The sequence below is a fragment of the Paroedura picta genome, chromosome 8 (assembly GCF_049243985.1).
Source record: "Paroedura picta isolate Pp20150507F chromosome 8, Ppicta_v3.0, whole genome shotgun sequence".
Lineage (NCBI taxonomy): Eukaryota > Metazoa > Chordata > Lepidosauria > Squamata > Gekkonidae > Paroedura > Paroedura picta.
The window spans coordinates 97,408,612-97,423,949 of record NC_135376.1 but is presented as its reverse complement, the minus strand read 5'-3'; positions in this window follow the sequence as shown (position 1 = coordinate 97,423,949).

The window sequence follows — 15,338 nt, the reverse complement described above, 5'->3', positions numbered from 1 at the left end:
CAGCCTTGAGAGAGGTGACAACAACCCTGTGAGCCCACAACAAGATAAAGGTTAACATAACATCACTACTCTACTTTATAGCTTACAAACTACAAGGCCAGGACAAGCAGGCGCCAGGCCCAATCAAGCAGTATAACTGACATGGAGGAACTCAGGCTAATTTATGACAGAGATTCTACAATCCTGACATCCCTCCGCATTAAAACTAACTCACTCCCCCACCTAGCCGGCATCCACCGGGCGAGGACAATCAGGGAATGCTCGATGGAAAGCCCGGAGAAGGCGAGGTGCCTTCACATTCCCAGCCTCAACCCACTCCTTGTCCCCAGAGGGAAAATCTTTCCAATCGACCAAATACTGGAGGCGACCCTTATGCATACGAGAGTCTAAAATTTGGTTAACTTCATAGTGGGTGTCTTTGTCGATGTATATCGGCACAGGCGTAGCTGGAGGAGGGTGCCATTCATCCGGGACGGGAGCTCTCCGCAGCAGGCTGGAATGAAAAACCGGATGCACATTCCTATAAGTCTTTGGTAAAGCAAGTTCCACAGTTACAGCATTTATTAGTTTAACCACTTTAAATGGGCCCACATATTTTGGGCCAAGCTTCTTGGATTTTTGTTGGCACCGCAAATTCTTTGTGGACAAATAGGCCAGATCCCCCACTTTCCATTCAGGTGCAGGTACCCGTTTTTTATCTGCCTGGGCTTTATAGGCCTGTTTCGCTCCTTTGAGGCTGGCAACTATCTCCAGCCACCCTGCACTGATGGTTGCAGCCCACTTATTTATGTCAGGGGCTTCGGTGGAGCTAAGTTCCCAGGTGGGTGCTGCCACTAAATCAGTCCCATACACCACCTTGAAGGGGGATACCCCCGTTGAGGCGTGGGCCCCATTGTTATAGGCAAATTCAGCGAGTGGCAGTAAGGAAACCCAGTCATCTTGCTGATGATTGATAAAGCAGCGTAAGTATTGCTCCAAGATCTGGTTGACTCTCTCGGTCTGGCCATTGGACTCGGGGTGATAGCCTGAGGTGAGGGCTTGTTCTATGCCTAACAACTTCAGGAGCTCCCGCCAGAACTTGGCAACGAACTGGGGGCCCCGATCCGTCAGAACACGTGTCGGGATCCCGTGCAGACGTACCACGTGGTTGATAAACATTGAAGCCAATTTGGCTGCAGTAGGCAAGGCCGTGCACGGGATAAAATGAGCCTGCTTTGAAAAAGCGTCTACTACCACCCAAATGACAGTTTTCCCTTGACTGGGAGGTAAGTCCGTAATAAAATCCATAGTGACATCCGTCCAAGGCCGAGAGGGGGTGGGCTGGGGCTGCAACAGCCCTTTTTTCTTTCCCCCAGCAGGTTTTGAGGCGATACAAATGGGGCACCCCTGCACATACTTTTCCACATCCTTGCGCAGAGAGGGCCACCAATACTGTCTCCTGACCAGGTGCAGAGTTTTCACAAACCCAAAATGTCCAGCTGTTTTCGCATCGTGACAAAGTTTTAAAACCTCTCCCCTGGCCGCAGCCGGGACAAAAAGTCTCTCGCCTTTGAAAAAGAGCCCCCCCTTCTCAGTCAGATCGGGGTGGAGGGAGTAGAATTCCGAGTCCTGTGACAACTCCTTCTGGACCCAACCCCCTGGAATGGGCGTTGCAGACTTCGTGTGGCTGCGCGTCACCGCGGCCATCCCCAGTTGGGCGGGGGTAAAAACTGTATCCACCAATGGGTCTCGTTTGCTGTTGTACTGGGGCAGGCGCGACAGGGCGTCTGCCAGAAAGTTCATTTTGCCGGGTAGATGTTTAAGGGAGAAGTTAAAACGAGCGAAAAACTCCGCCCATCTCATCTGCTTTGCCGAAAGCGAGCGGGGCTGCTTGAGCGCCTGGAGGTTTTTATGATCCGTCCAGACCACAAATGGCACTGCGGACCCCTCTAACCAATGCCTCCAAGTGGAAAGAGCCAATTTGACTGCGGCCGCTTCCTTCTCCCAAATGGCCCAGTTTCGTTCTGCCCCAGAAAATTTCTTTGAAAGATAGGCCAGCGGGTGCAATTTCCCATCCTCCCCCTCTTGGAGGATCACGGCCCCCATTGCCACGTCCGAGGAATCTACTTGCACGGTGAATTGCCTAGTTGGGTCAGCATGGGCCAGCACCGGTTCGGACGTAAACAACAATTTCAGTCTGTCAAACGCGTCCTGGCATGGGGGAGTCCAATGGAGAGGCGCCCCCGGACGGTTAGCTGTCTTTCCCCCTTGTTTGGTTTTCAACAAATCAGTAAGAGGCAACGCTACTTTGGCAAAATTGGGGATAAAGGTTCTGTAAAAATTAGCGAACCCCAAGAAACTTTGTAATTGCCTCCTAGTACGGGGGGGGGGGTTCCCACGCCAACAGGTCCCGCACTTTGCCCGGGTCCATTTCAATCCCAGCCTGGGAGACCCTAAAGCCCAGAAACTCCACCGCGTCTTGGTGGAACTCGCATTTTGACAGTTTGGCAAACAACTGGTGCTCCCGCAAGCGGCGGAGCACCTCACGGACCAGTTTAGCATGACTCTCAACATTTTCTGAATACACAAGAATATCATCAATATAAACCAACACCCCCCGGTACAACAAATCATGCATAATTTCATTAATCATATTCATGAACACGCCCGGAGCACCGGCGAGGCCAAACGGCATTACGGTGTACTCAAACTGCCCCAGGGGAGTGTTAAAGGCTGTCAAATATTCGTGTCCCTTCTTTATTCGGACCCGGTAATAGGCCTCCCTTAAATCCAGTTTCGTGAAAATCCGCGCCTTCCCCAAGTGGCCCAATAAGTCCTTTATCAGGGGGAGTGGGTAAGCGTTGCATGTGGAGACTGCGTTCAAACCCCGGTAGTCGGTGCACAAACGCAGTGAACCGTCTTTCTTTTTCACAAAGAGGACCGGGGCCGCCAAGGACGATGTGGCCGGTCTAATAAAGCCCCGCGCCAAGTTTTTATCTAAAAATTCCCTGAGCTCCGCCATTTCCCGCGGGCTCATGGAGTAGAGCTTGGCTTTGGGGAGGGGTTCCCCCTTCTTCAATTCAATTGCACAGTCAGTTTTACGATGGGGGGGAAGTTGGTTGCACTCCACCTCTGCGAACACATCAGCAAAGTCCCGATACTCGGGAGGAAGCGCTGCCCCCCCGGATCCCAATGCGGCCACAACCCCCGAGCTCGGGGGGCTCTGCGGCCGAGCGTGCTGCTCGCAAGCGGGAGAGGTGAATTCCACAGTCCCTTCTTTCCATTTCACTAGGGGGTCATGTTCCTTCAGCCAATCCAATCCCAACACGCAAGGGAAGGCAGAGTGAGGGGCTACCAAAGGTTGGATTTGCTCCCAATGTTTTTTTATGTCCAAGTCCATTGGGCGCGTTTTCGCCGTGGCTTCCCCTCCGGGGGCACATTTCCCATCCAATTGGGTGATTGGCAAGGGTTCCCTCAGCGGCACCTTTCCCACCCCCAAAGTCTCGGCCAGCGCCGGGCTCACTAAGGATTGGGTGCACCCCGAGTCCACGATGCATCGGACCCCCACTGTTTTCCCCGACTTGGGGTTGGAGAGATTGGCAGGTAAGAGCAGCAAGGGGGAATCACTCACCGCGCGTTTGCCCCTGTTGGCGGCCTGCTGGCGGGGCGCCTTTACAGCAGACCGTCCTCGTTTCCCGACTGCGCCTCAGCTTGGTCCTCCTCCTCCAGCCCGCTACTTTCCTCCGAGTCGTCCACCGCCGGTACGGCAGCTACTGGCACCAGAAGAGACTTGGCACTTTTCTTCGGAGCGGCTTTCTTGGCGGGCTGAGCTTTCGGTGGGGGGCTGCTTGCGGCTCTCGGGGTCGATCCCGCTTTTGACGGGCATTGTGCGAGGAAATGCCCCGCTTGGCCGCAGCCCAAGCACAGCCCTTTCGCCATGCGCCGGGTGCGCTCAGTCGGCTCCAGCTTCGCTCGGGGCTTGACTTTCGCCGGGGTGGAAGTCTTCGCCACGGTTTTACCCGCCAGGACCTGGACCATCGAGGCCCGCTCCAATCGATTTTCCATCTCTCCAGCCAATTGGACCCACCCGTCGACTGTAAGCGGGTCTTCCAAAAGGAGGCATTTGTCAGCCAGAGTGGGATTGAGGCCCCCCACAAACGCCAGTACGCGTTGGGGTTCGGTCCAGTCCGGCACCGAAGACGCCAGCTCCTTAAATTCCCTGGCATACTCAACCACTGACAATTTTCCTTGCCGGTGAGCTCTGAGTTTCTTCTCTGCAGTCTCCCGTTCGAACGGCTCCACGTACATCTGGCGCATGGCCCGCAGGAAATGGTTGTAGTTACGGATGGCTTGGGGATGGTAACGGTACAAGTCCACAAACCATTTGGCAGCCTTGCCTTCTAGGGCTTCCCCCACAAAGCGCACCCGCTCGGCGTCGTCATGGAAAGTAAAACCCATGTCCATCATGTAGGCCTGGAGATGCACCAGGAACGTAGGAAAATCCGCGGGGTTCCCCGAAAACTTAGCCTTGAATTTATAGGTGCTCCGCATCTCCACTCCACGGAGGTGGGGGGGGTAGGCGTCCTGGGCCCCAATCCGCTGGCGCCGGGGCTGGGACCAGGGGTCTTGCACCACGGCCGATGCCTCGTCCTCTTCCCGCCGCCGCTCTCGCTCGATCTGCCACCCTCGCCGCCTCTGCTGCCCGCGCGGCCGCCACCGCTGCTTCTCGTGCCGCTGCTGCTGCCGCCGCCTCGGCTCCCGCAACGTCCGCCGCCGCCGCCGCCGCTGCCGCCGCCGCTGCTTCATCGTCTCCGTCCGCGCCGTCGCCTCCGGCTCCGTCGCCGCCAGCGCCGCCCGCGTCTTCTCGCTCCTCATCTTCGTTTTCCCTTTCCCTCTGCGCTCTCGCTCGAGCCGCCGCCTCCGCCTCGATCTCCAGCTGCGCTCTGGCCCTGGCCACCGCTTCAGCGTCCGCTGCTGCTTGCGTATCCGCCATGCCGTGCTCCCGCAGGGCAAGCCCACCGCTCGCTCTGCGCCCGCTGGAATCGTGCGCACCACCACCGAGCACTTCCTTCAACAGGCGTTGTGTCCGGCGTTTCTCCTCCGGATCCAGCCGACCCGAAAGGTCCTGCAGCCAGTTGGTCACCCTGTCCAGCTTGTACTGCAAGTCCTGCGTCTCACCCACAGGCTCCAGTCCGTAGCTAGGCAGTGCCAGGTGCTCCGGCCACAATTCGTCCCCAGTAGGGCGGTCATACTTTGACAATCGCCTACGCTGGGTGACGTGTCGTTCCAAAAATTCCTCGGGCCCCGGGGTTGTCCCCGAGACTGCCCTCAGCATGCCCGAGCTGTACGGCCCTGCACCAGCGCCGTCGCCCTGGGAAAGGTCCCAATCCAGGCCCTCTCCCTGCTCAGAAAAAGTATGTCCCTCGCCCTGCATTTTGCAGGTGAAAGGAGTTGTGAGATTTGACTTGATGTCAGACGCACAGGAAACTCACAACAAAACTTATTCAAAAGAAAAGAGTTTTATTGATTAGCACTATACGCATTGGACTGAAAGTCAAATCTGACCAGAGGCCAGATTTGCCCCAGCTTATCAATACATTTCTCCCGCCCAAAACTTGACAGTTCCCAAGGAGGGGGGTAGGAGAGAAAAGACATGTGTGTTAAAACAACAGGATTCCATTCTCCCAGCCTTGAGAGAGGTGACAACAACCCTGTGAGCCCACAACAAGATAAAGGTTAACATAACATCACTACTCTACTTTATAGCTTACAAACTACAAGGCCAGGGCAAGCAGGCGCCAGGCCCAATCAAGCAGTATAACTGACATGGAGGAACTCAGGCTAATTTATGACAGAGATTCTACAATCCTGACAGGTGCTGGAGACGAATGCTGTGAATACCATGGACAGCCAAAGTTACCAATAAGACAGTTTTAGAGTGGAGCAAACCAACTATGTCATTGGAAGGGAAGATTATGGCTAAAACTCACGTACTTTGGACACATCATGCGATCAAACTTGCTAGAGAAATCATTAATATTCGGCAAAAGGAAACGTGGTTGCCAAAGGATCTGCTGGATCAACACAATCAAAGCCGATACAGGGATGACCACGAACCAACTAAAAGAAGCAGTCAGAGACAGGGGAGCATGGCGAAGACTTTCCTATAGAATCGCCGAGGATCGGACACGATTGAACAGATGGCATCATCATCATCGACATCAACCCCTGAGTCCCCGGCCACATTCAAGAAGAAGAAGAAGAAGAAGAAGAAGAAGAAGAAGAAGAAGAAGAAGAAGAAGAAGAAGAAGAAGAAGAAGAAGAAGAGTTGGTTCTTATATGTCGCTTTTCTCTCCCCAAAGGAGTCTCAAAGTGGCTCATAGTCACCTTCCCTTTCCTCTCCCCACAACAGACACCCTGTGAGGGAGGTGAGGCTGAGCGAGTCCTAATATTCCTGCTTGGACAGAACAGCTTTATCTGCACTGTGGCAAGCCCAAGGTCACCCAGCTGGCTGCATGTGGGGGAGTGCAGAATCGAACCCAGCTGGCTAGATTGGAAGTCCGCACTCCTAACCACTACACCAAACTGGCTTCAGAATCTCGGGTAAAGTTAAATACCAGTTTATTTCAGTGCAGCTAAACGGTTTCTACAGCAATTGTACCAGAACATACTCAGACCCCCCTTTGAGGAAGGCACAGCAGAGTCCCAGATGTTAAAAGGGCCGTCTTGCAACAGCAGGAGCTTTTCTGTTGAAGGTGACTGAAAGCTTTTTAATGAGTAAACATCTTATGCAGTGCCCTGGGCTGGGGGAGGCCATGGAAGTTGTGAAACTGACATGGTGTTCTGGGGGGGGGGCGGAGTGGGGGCCTTCCAAGGGCAAGGGAAGTTGACTGGGGGAAGGCAGCAGAGGGGAAGGCAGGGAGGACAAAAGGCTCCAGGGTGGCCTAGAGGAGAAAGAGGCTTTTTGCAGGGCACGGCTGAATGGCGAGTGAGGCCTGGACCCCTGGCCCCTGCTGCCTCTCTTGCAGAGAGGCACACTGCAGAGACAGGAAGTCATATGTCATCCCAGGACCTGACATGCTGCACAGAAACCTCAGCTCTTCCTCTCCCCTTCCTCTCTGTAAAGCAAGGACAGCCACAGGGAGGAGAGAGACATGGGGGGCTGACCTCCCCACAGCACATGCAAGGCACCCAATGGCCATCACCCCTCTAAAAGCGCCTGCTGCTTGCCATGACTGGAGGATGAGGTTGTGAGGAGGATTAGCAAGTGTCTCAGTGCCTCCCGTGCAACGAATGAATCATCTCCCAGTGCCTGCCTCCTAAGCAGCCCTATAGGACGGGGGGGGGGATGTGTGGAATTGCCACCCCCTCCCTCTCCCCAGGATTTTCCCTACTGCCACCAACATAGGGATTTCATCCTTGTCCCCCAACTAGTGTGTGCACACCTTGGCCCCCTCCCCCCACTATCCTGGGTGTAAACTGCACGGAGCTTTTATTCCAACCCCAGATTGATTCAGTCCCTGCCCTCTACACAGAATACGATTTCCGTTTGGATTTGGGGCGATTTAAATTTCCTTCTGCAGCAAGAAGGATTGATCCAGAGTGACCCTACCTTTATTGTGCGATATCTCAGAGTGCTGTTAACCCTGAATAAAAAAGCTCCGTGGTAGAGAACCTCTGATAGGCTACACCTGGTCATGTGACACGCTAGCCTTAAAGGAGAAGCCCCTAACTTCTCTCAGTCCTGGATTTTTCCTCCCTCCTCTGCCTTTTTTGATCCTCTCCCCCTCCCCTCCAAGAAAAGAAAGAGGCTTCAAGAAAAGAAAGAGCCCCCCCCCACCTTCTGAGCCTCCCTAACCATGTGCAGAAGTCTTTCCTGTTTCAATGGGGAGGAGGGGGGAGAGGAAGACCTGAGTTCAAAGTGATCTGAATTCAACAGGATGGACAATGGAATAAAGAAAGTAAGTGCAGACTCTGCCCTGGGCTGCAATCAAGCAGAGGCTAAGCCCCCCTCCCCATACAAGGCCATCAAAGAGTGAACCAGCAGGGGAGCAAGGCATGGTAGGCCACCCAATCCACCCTCAGTCCGGTGGTGCCCAAGCAGTCTCCACAGTGGATTCCTGGTGAGTGGGGGTCTGGCTAGGCAAGAGACTGTGCCAGGACTGCAGCCAGACTGGCCGGTGTGCCTGAAGCCCTCCAGGCACATTAATGTCTCCCCAAACAGAAGCACCAACTTTTCCCTCAGCTCTTGCAGGGACTAAATCTTTACCACCACCTGCCTTCCCTTCAGAGCCTGCCACCTTCAGTAGCTCTCAGTGGAGTCCCTCTTTCTCATTGAGTTGGCCTAGCCTGGCTTTACAACATCCCTAGAGAATATAGTGACTCTTTCCAATGCATACCCATAAGCCTTTGCTAAACATGCAAATTTACACAAGCCTATGTACATATCTGCTATCGTCAGACAGATCTACCCAGACAGCTTTTCTAAGACCCTTTCTTCTGCAGCTGTTATTTGCCAATGCATTCTTACCAGACTGAATTCTGGATGCAGACCCCACATTTGCACCTGGCATTCTACACTTGTGGCTTTCTATGCCACCCTCTATGCCACCACCGTCCATTTGCTGCTTGCATTTCCCACTTCCATTGGGAGAGTGGGCACTCCCACCTTACCTCCCTTGCCTTTTTAAAAAATCTGAGCATGCAGAATAACACAATCACATCCTAACAAAACAGGAAAATGCCCCCCCCCATTTCACCCCCATGTTCTTGAATCTTGTTGCCATCCAGGGGAACGGGAGAAATATCTACTCTTGAACCAAGTGCAGTTAACCTGAACAATTGAGCCATGGAGGCCAACTTGAACCCATGAAGCCAAGCAAGGGAGAGGAGCCCCACCCTAGACAGTAGAGGTCTTGGATGCCTTCCAGTCATTGTAACTTCAAGAACAGCCTACCCTTCTTGTACCCATTTTGTGCACAGCACGAGGAGGAGAAGGTTTGCAGTTATGTCACTTCTCATTTTGATCCATGCTCAGATTGCCGTGTAAATAGATCATTTCTGTACTGTGGTTACTTAAAAAAAACTTTGTAAATTGGAAGGCAGCTGCCTGATTTCTGATCCCACTCTGTAATTAATTCAGCCATGCTTAGTTATCCCTTCACCCACAAGTGGCCACGTGTGGTTGTGGGATCCTACAGAAGCTGGCAAGTGTGGTGCAGCAGAAGAGCCAATGATGAAATGTGTAAAAGTGGCCAATGGTCTAGAGCAGGGGTAGTCAAACTGCGGCCCTCCAGATGTCCATGGACTACAATTCCCAGAAGCCCCTGCCAGCATTCGCTGGCAGGGGCTTCTGGGAATTGTAGTCCATGGACATCTGGAGGGCCGCAGTTTGACTACCCCTGCTCTAGAGTGTGGAAGCCCCAATCCTACTGCAGTTGATACTCTATATGGCAATGGCCTCCGACTGCCTAACCTTTCTGAACTTCCAGGCACCTTTAGAATTCGGACATTCCTTGGTGGGCAGAGCCACAAAATGGTTGCCACAAGAGGCAGAGATGGTCACAAAATGGCTGCTGCAGTTTGCCGTCAGTCGCACAGTGAGGATACTTGTGCTGTGGTGGCAGCTGCTACCTAACAGTGTTTTTCAAATCTGTGACACCAATCCAATCTCCAGTGGCCTTTCAGAAGTCCTGCCTGGCAGTGCCCTGCTTCCTGAAGAACCTTAGTGGGCTCCAGGAAAGGCATCAATGGGGCACCACATGAGGGTCTAGATGGCAGCCACAGAAATACCCAGAGAAAAGTTAGTAACATAGGGTGTTTCCGCACAAGGACCAATGTTGCCAATTGGTTCCACATAGCGGAAACGCTATTTTTAAAAGTGCAATCTCGGTGTTACGCATACCTGCCTTTGTAGTGGAATCCAGTAGCGTTTCAATCATTTCCCACAGGTTTCCGGTCTCTGCAAAAATCGCTAGAAAGGAAGCGATTTTTTCTGTGCTTTGTCCAGCCCCTGGCCATCAATCAAACAAACAGCCAATGGGCGGTTGTTATCATGCTCCGGAAAAGCCCCTTTCCTTTTAAGAACAGTTTTTTTAAAAAAAAGAAAAACACATTGCAACGAATATGCCTTGATTCTTCCTAACATAGAGACCCACCTAGCTGGCATGTGAGCTGGCGAGTCATCGTTACCACCCTCCCCTGAGTGAAAAAAAAAATCCCCCCCCCTGCACGGGCGCGATTTTCAGCCGGAAAAAAAGGGAACTGTCAAATGGGGCTGTGTTGTGCTTGGGGACTTAGGAGAGCTTTAAAGCACTTCTGTGGAGGGACTGTAGCCGGAGAAGCCTCGCTGGGTGAATGAAGCCTCGCTGGTTCGTTGCTTTCTGCTCGCTCTAAGAAAAAAAAAAGGGCACTAGAGCTTGGCTGGAAGTTCGGAGGAGAGAGCCAGTGGGAGGAACCGCAACAATGGGAACGCACAGGTCTTTTTCGCAAGTGTTGCGGTTTGTTTGCAAGAGTGTAGCGCTTTTCGGGGGGTAAGTCCACTTTTCCTGATTTCCCTTTAAGCGCTACAACGAATCGCTTTTTGCAGGACTGTTTCAGAAGTGTTGCAGATTGTGTGCGACATCTTGCGGAACTGCAAATTAGTAGCGTTTACAATTTGCAAGCCTTCTGCTACATTAAACTCGTGCGGAATTGACCATAGAATAAGACAGGCTTTCTCAACCATGGTCTCCTGAAAAAAAAAGGGGGGAAGGGAGGAAGGATGACCCGGGAGACTACAGATCAGTGAGTCTGACCTCTGTTGTGGGTAAGATAATGGAGCAGATATTAAAGGGAGCGATCTGCAAACATCTGGAGGACAATTTGGTGATCCAAGGAAGTCAGCATGGATTTGTCTCCAATAGGTCCTTTTTTGACCAAGTGACAGGTTTGCTGGATCGTGGAAATTCGGTTGATGTCATTTACTTGGATTTTAGTAAAGCTTTTGATAAGGTTCCTCATGATGTTCTGATGGATAAATTGAAGGACTGCAATCTGGATTTTCAGATAGTTAGGTGGATAGGGAATTGGTTAGAGAACCGCACTCAAAGAGTTGTTGTCAATGGTGTTTCATCAGACTGGAGGGAGGTGAGTAGCGGGGTACCTCAGGGCTCGGTCCGGAACTTTATAACATATTTATTAATGATCTAGATGAGGGGGTGGAAGGACTACTCATCAAGTTTGCAGATGACACCAAATTGGGAGGACTGGCAAATACTCCAGAAGATAGAGAGAGTTCACTGAGATCTGAACACTATGGGAAAATGGACAAATGAGAACATGATGCAATTTAATAAAGATAAGTGTAAAGTTCTGCATCTGGGTTAGAAAAATGAAAAGCATGCCTACTGGATGGGGGATACGCTTCTAGGTAACAATGTATGTAAACAAGACCTTGGGGTACTTGTGGATTGTAAACTAAACATGAGCAGGCAGTGTGATGCAGCGGTAAAAAAGGCGAATGCCATTTTGGGCTGTATCAACAGGGGCATCACATCAAAATCACAAGATGTCATAGTCCCATTGTATATGGCACTGGTCAGACCACACCTGGAATACTGAGTGCAGTTCTGGAGGCCTCACTTCAAGAAGGACGTAGATAAAATTGAAAGGGTACAGAGGAGAGTGACGAGGATGATCTGGGGCCAAGGGACCAAGCCCTATGAAGAAAATTGAGGGACTTGGGAATGTTAAGCCTGGAGAAAAGGAGGTTGAGAGGGGAAATGATAGCCCTCTTTAAGTATTTGAAAGGTTGTCACTTGGAGGAGGGCAGGATGCTGTTCCCGTTGGCTGCAAAGGACACACAGTAATGGGTTTAAACTTCAAGTACAACGATATAGGCTAGATATCAGGAAAAGATTTTTCACAGTCAGAGCAGTTCAGCAGTGGAATAGGCTGCCTAAGGAGGTGGTGAGCTCCCCCTCACTGGCAGTCTTCAAGCAAGGGTTGGATACACACTTTTCTTGGATGCTTTAGGATGCTTAGGGCTGATCCTGCGTTGAGCAGGGGGTTGGACTAGATGGCCTGTGTGGCCCCTTCCAACTCTATGATTCTATGATTCTATGATTCTATGTGGAATGGTCCACGGTGACCCACCAGGCCTCATTGTCTCTAACGGGTTTTTTGTTGTTGTTAGGTGCGAAGTCGTGTCCGACCCATTACGGTCCTATGGACAATGATCCTCCAGGCCTTCCTGTCTTCACCATTCCCCGGAGTCCATTAAAAGCAGGTTAAAATCTCCTTTTCTTCCTCTCCCCATAACAATCCCGTATGAGAGAGGTGGGGCTGAGAGGTCCGTGAGAACTGCAATGGCCCACAGTCACCCAGCAGGCCTCAGTTGTCTCTAAGCGGTTTAAAATCGATATTCTTCCCTTTCCCCATAACAAGCTTGCGGCCTGGGAAGTTTGTTACTGCGGGGGGGGCGGGGGGGGGGCCGCGGCCCAGCGCCATGGCGTGCCGGGCCGCGGCCCACAGGTTGGGGACCACTGTGGTAGAGGACAGGATGGCCTTGAGGATCATTGCCCATGGGGTTGCGATGGCTGGACACGACTAACAACAACAACTTGAGAGAAGTGGAGCCGATAGGTCTGTGAGAACTGGAGTGGCCCACGGTCACCCAGCAGGCCTCAGTTGCCTCTATGCTGTGTAGAATCGCCTTTTCTTCCTCTCCCCATAACAGACACCCTGTGAGAGAAGTGGGGCTGAGAGCTCTGAGAGAACTGGGAATAATCCACAGTCACCCAGCAGGCCTCAGTTGTCTCTAAGCTGTTTAAAATCGCCTTTTCTTCCTCTCCCCATAACAGGCACCCTAGGAGAGAAGTGGGGCTGAGAGCTCTGAGGGAACTGGAATGGCCCACAGTCACCCAAAAGGCCTCTGTTTTCTCTAAGCGGTTTAAAATAGCCTTTTCTTCCTCTCCCCATAACAGGCACCCTAGGAGAGAAGTGGGGCTGAGAGCTCTGAGAGAACTGGGAATAATCCACAGTCACCCAGCAGGCCTCAGTTGCCTCTATGCAGTGTAGAATCGCCTTTTCTTCCTCTCCCCATAACAGGCACCCTAGGAGAGACGTGGGGCTGAGAGCTCTGAGAGAACTGGGAATAATCCACAGTCACCCAGCAGGCCTCAGTTGCCTCTATGCAGTGTAGAATCGCCTTTTCTTCCCATAACAGTCACCCTAGGTGAGAAGTGGGGCTGAGAGCTCTGAGAGAACTGGGAATAATCCACAGTCACCCAGCAGGCCTCAGTTGCCTCTATGCAGTGTAGAATCGCCTTTTCTTCCTCTCCCCATAACAGGCACCCTAGGAGAGACGTGGGGCTGAGAGCTCTGAGAGAACTGGGAATAATCCACAGTCACCCAGCAGGCCTCAGTTGCCTCTATGCAGTGTAGAATCGCCTTTTCTTCCCATAACAGTCACCCTAGGTGAGAAGTGGGGCTGAGAGCTCTGAGAGAACTGGGAATAATCCACAGTCACCCAGCAGGCCTCAGTTGTCTCTAAGCAGTTTAAAATCGCCTTTTCTTCCTCTCCCCATAACAGGCACCCTAGGAGAAAAGTGGGGCTGAGAGCTCTGAGAGAACTGGGAATAATCCACAGTCACCCAGCAGGCCTCAGTTGCCTCTATGCAGTGTAGAATCGCCTTTTCTTCCCATAACAGTCACCCTAGGTGAGAAGTGGGGCTGAGAGCTCTGAGAGAACTGGGAATAATCCACAGTCACCCAGCAGGCCTCAGTTGTCTCTAAGCAGTTTAAAATCGCCTTTTCTTCCTCTCCCCATAACAGGCACCCTAGGAGAGAAGTGGGGAGAGATATCAGGAAGAAAATGTTCACTGTCAGAGTAGTTCAGCAGTGGAATAGGCTGCCTAAGGAGGTGGTGAGCTCCCCCCCTGGCAGTCTTCAAGCAAAGGTTGGATACATACTTTTCTTGCATGCTTTAGGATGCTTAGGGCTGATCCTGCGTTGAGCAGGGGGTTGGACTAGATGGCCCCTTCCAACTCTATGATTCTATGATTCTATGATTCTATGATTGGGTGGGAATTAATCATTTATGTTCAAATAGTTAAACATTTATTGGGTGGTATATATGATCATCCTAGAGGAGATCAGCCCAGACTGCTCCTTAGAAGGCCAGATCCTGAAGATGAAACTCAAATACTTTGGCCACCTCATGAGAAGGAAGGACTCCCTGGAGAAGAGCCTAATGCTGGGAGCGATCGAGGGCAAAAGAAGAAGGGGGCGACAGAGAATGAGGTGGCTGGATGGAGTCACTGAAGCAGTCGGTGCAAACTTAAATGGACTCCGGGGAATGGAAGAGGACAGGAAGGCCTGGAGGATCATTGTCCATGGGGTCGCGATGGGTTGGACACGACTTAGCACCTAACAACAACAAGGTATGATCATCTTGACATGTTCTCGGCTCCCCCCCCCAAAAGGCCAATGTTGGGCCTGGAGGGGCTGGGAAGTGGAAGGGACCTGGGTGGGCATGGACACAGCTATGCTTCCCAATCATACTTGGCATGATGGTGCCGCTGCTGGGTTTTCTCAAACCCTAAGCTGCCCGTCCGCCTGTATTCTGTCGGGACCATCACACTTTTAAATGAATTGTCCAGGGTCCCACCATGGCATTAAAAGTGCCACCGAGAAGGGAACCGACAGCGAAGGCAGCTTCCCTGGGCCCTTGCGTGGCTCCGGGGAGGGGGGCTGGCTTGTGCTGCTGCGCAAGGAGATGCAGGCCACCACTGCGCCTCCCCTTCCCCCTTCCTGGGATAGCCTGAGAGGGGCCAGCGGGGGCCTTCAGGCGCTCCTCGTTGTTCCTGTGGCGGGGGCGGGGGCGGCACACGGATGGGTGTCGGCACACTCAGGCGGTGTTGAGGCCCCCGCCGCCAATTGTGGCCACTGATTGCCCACTGCCACCACTTGCAAGCGGCAGCAGGCGGCGGCAGTCAGGGTGAGCAGCCGAGGGTTTCCTGCACCAGCCGCCGGGAGCAGGCACAAGAGCCAAGCACCTCCGCCAACTTGGCTGCGGTTAAAGCTGCCCTCCGTCACGGCCGCACCCCCCACAAGGTTCGCAGGAGACGCGAACCAGCCAGCTCAGGGCATGCCGGTGGGCCTCCGCCCGGCACCAGCATGGGGGTACTCACTACCTAGGGCCCTGGCCAAGAGGAGCTACGTGCTGGGTCACAGCTTCTCCCCTGTTTTGAGTTTGCCCATTGTGGCCATGTCCTGCCTCCTCTGTGTCCTGGCAGCCAAGGTACCAGGTAGGGCGGGAGGAGGGTGATGGGAAGCTCGGGCTGACAGGCGGGCAGCCCATGGCCGGGTGTCCATGG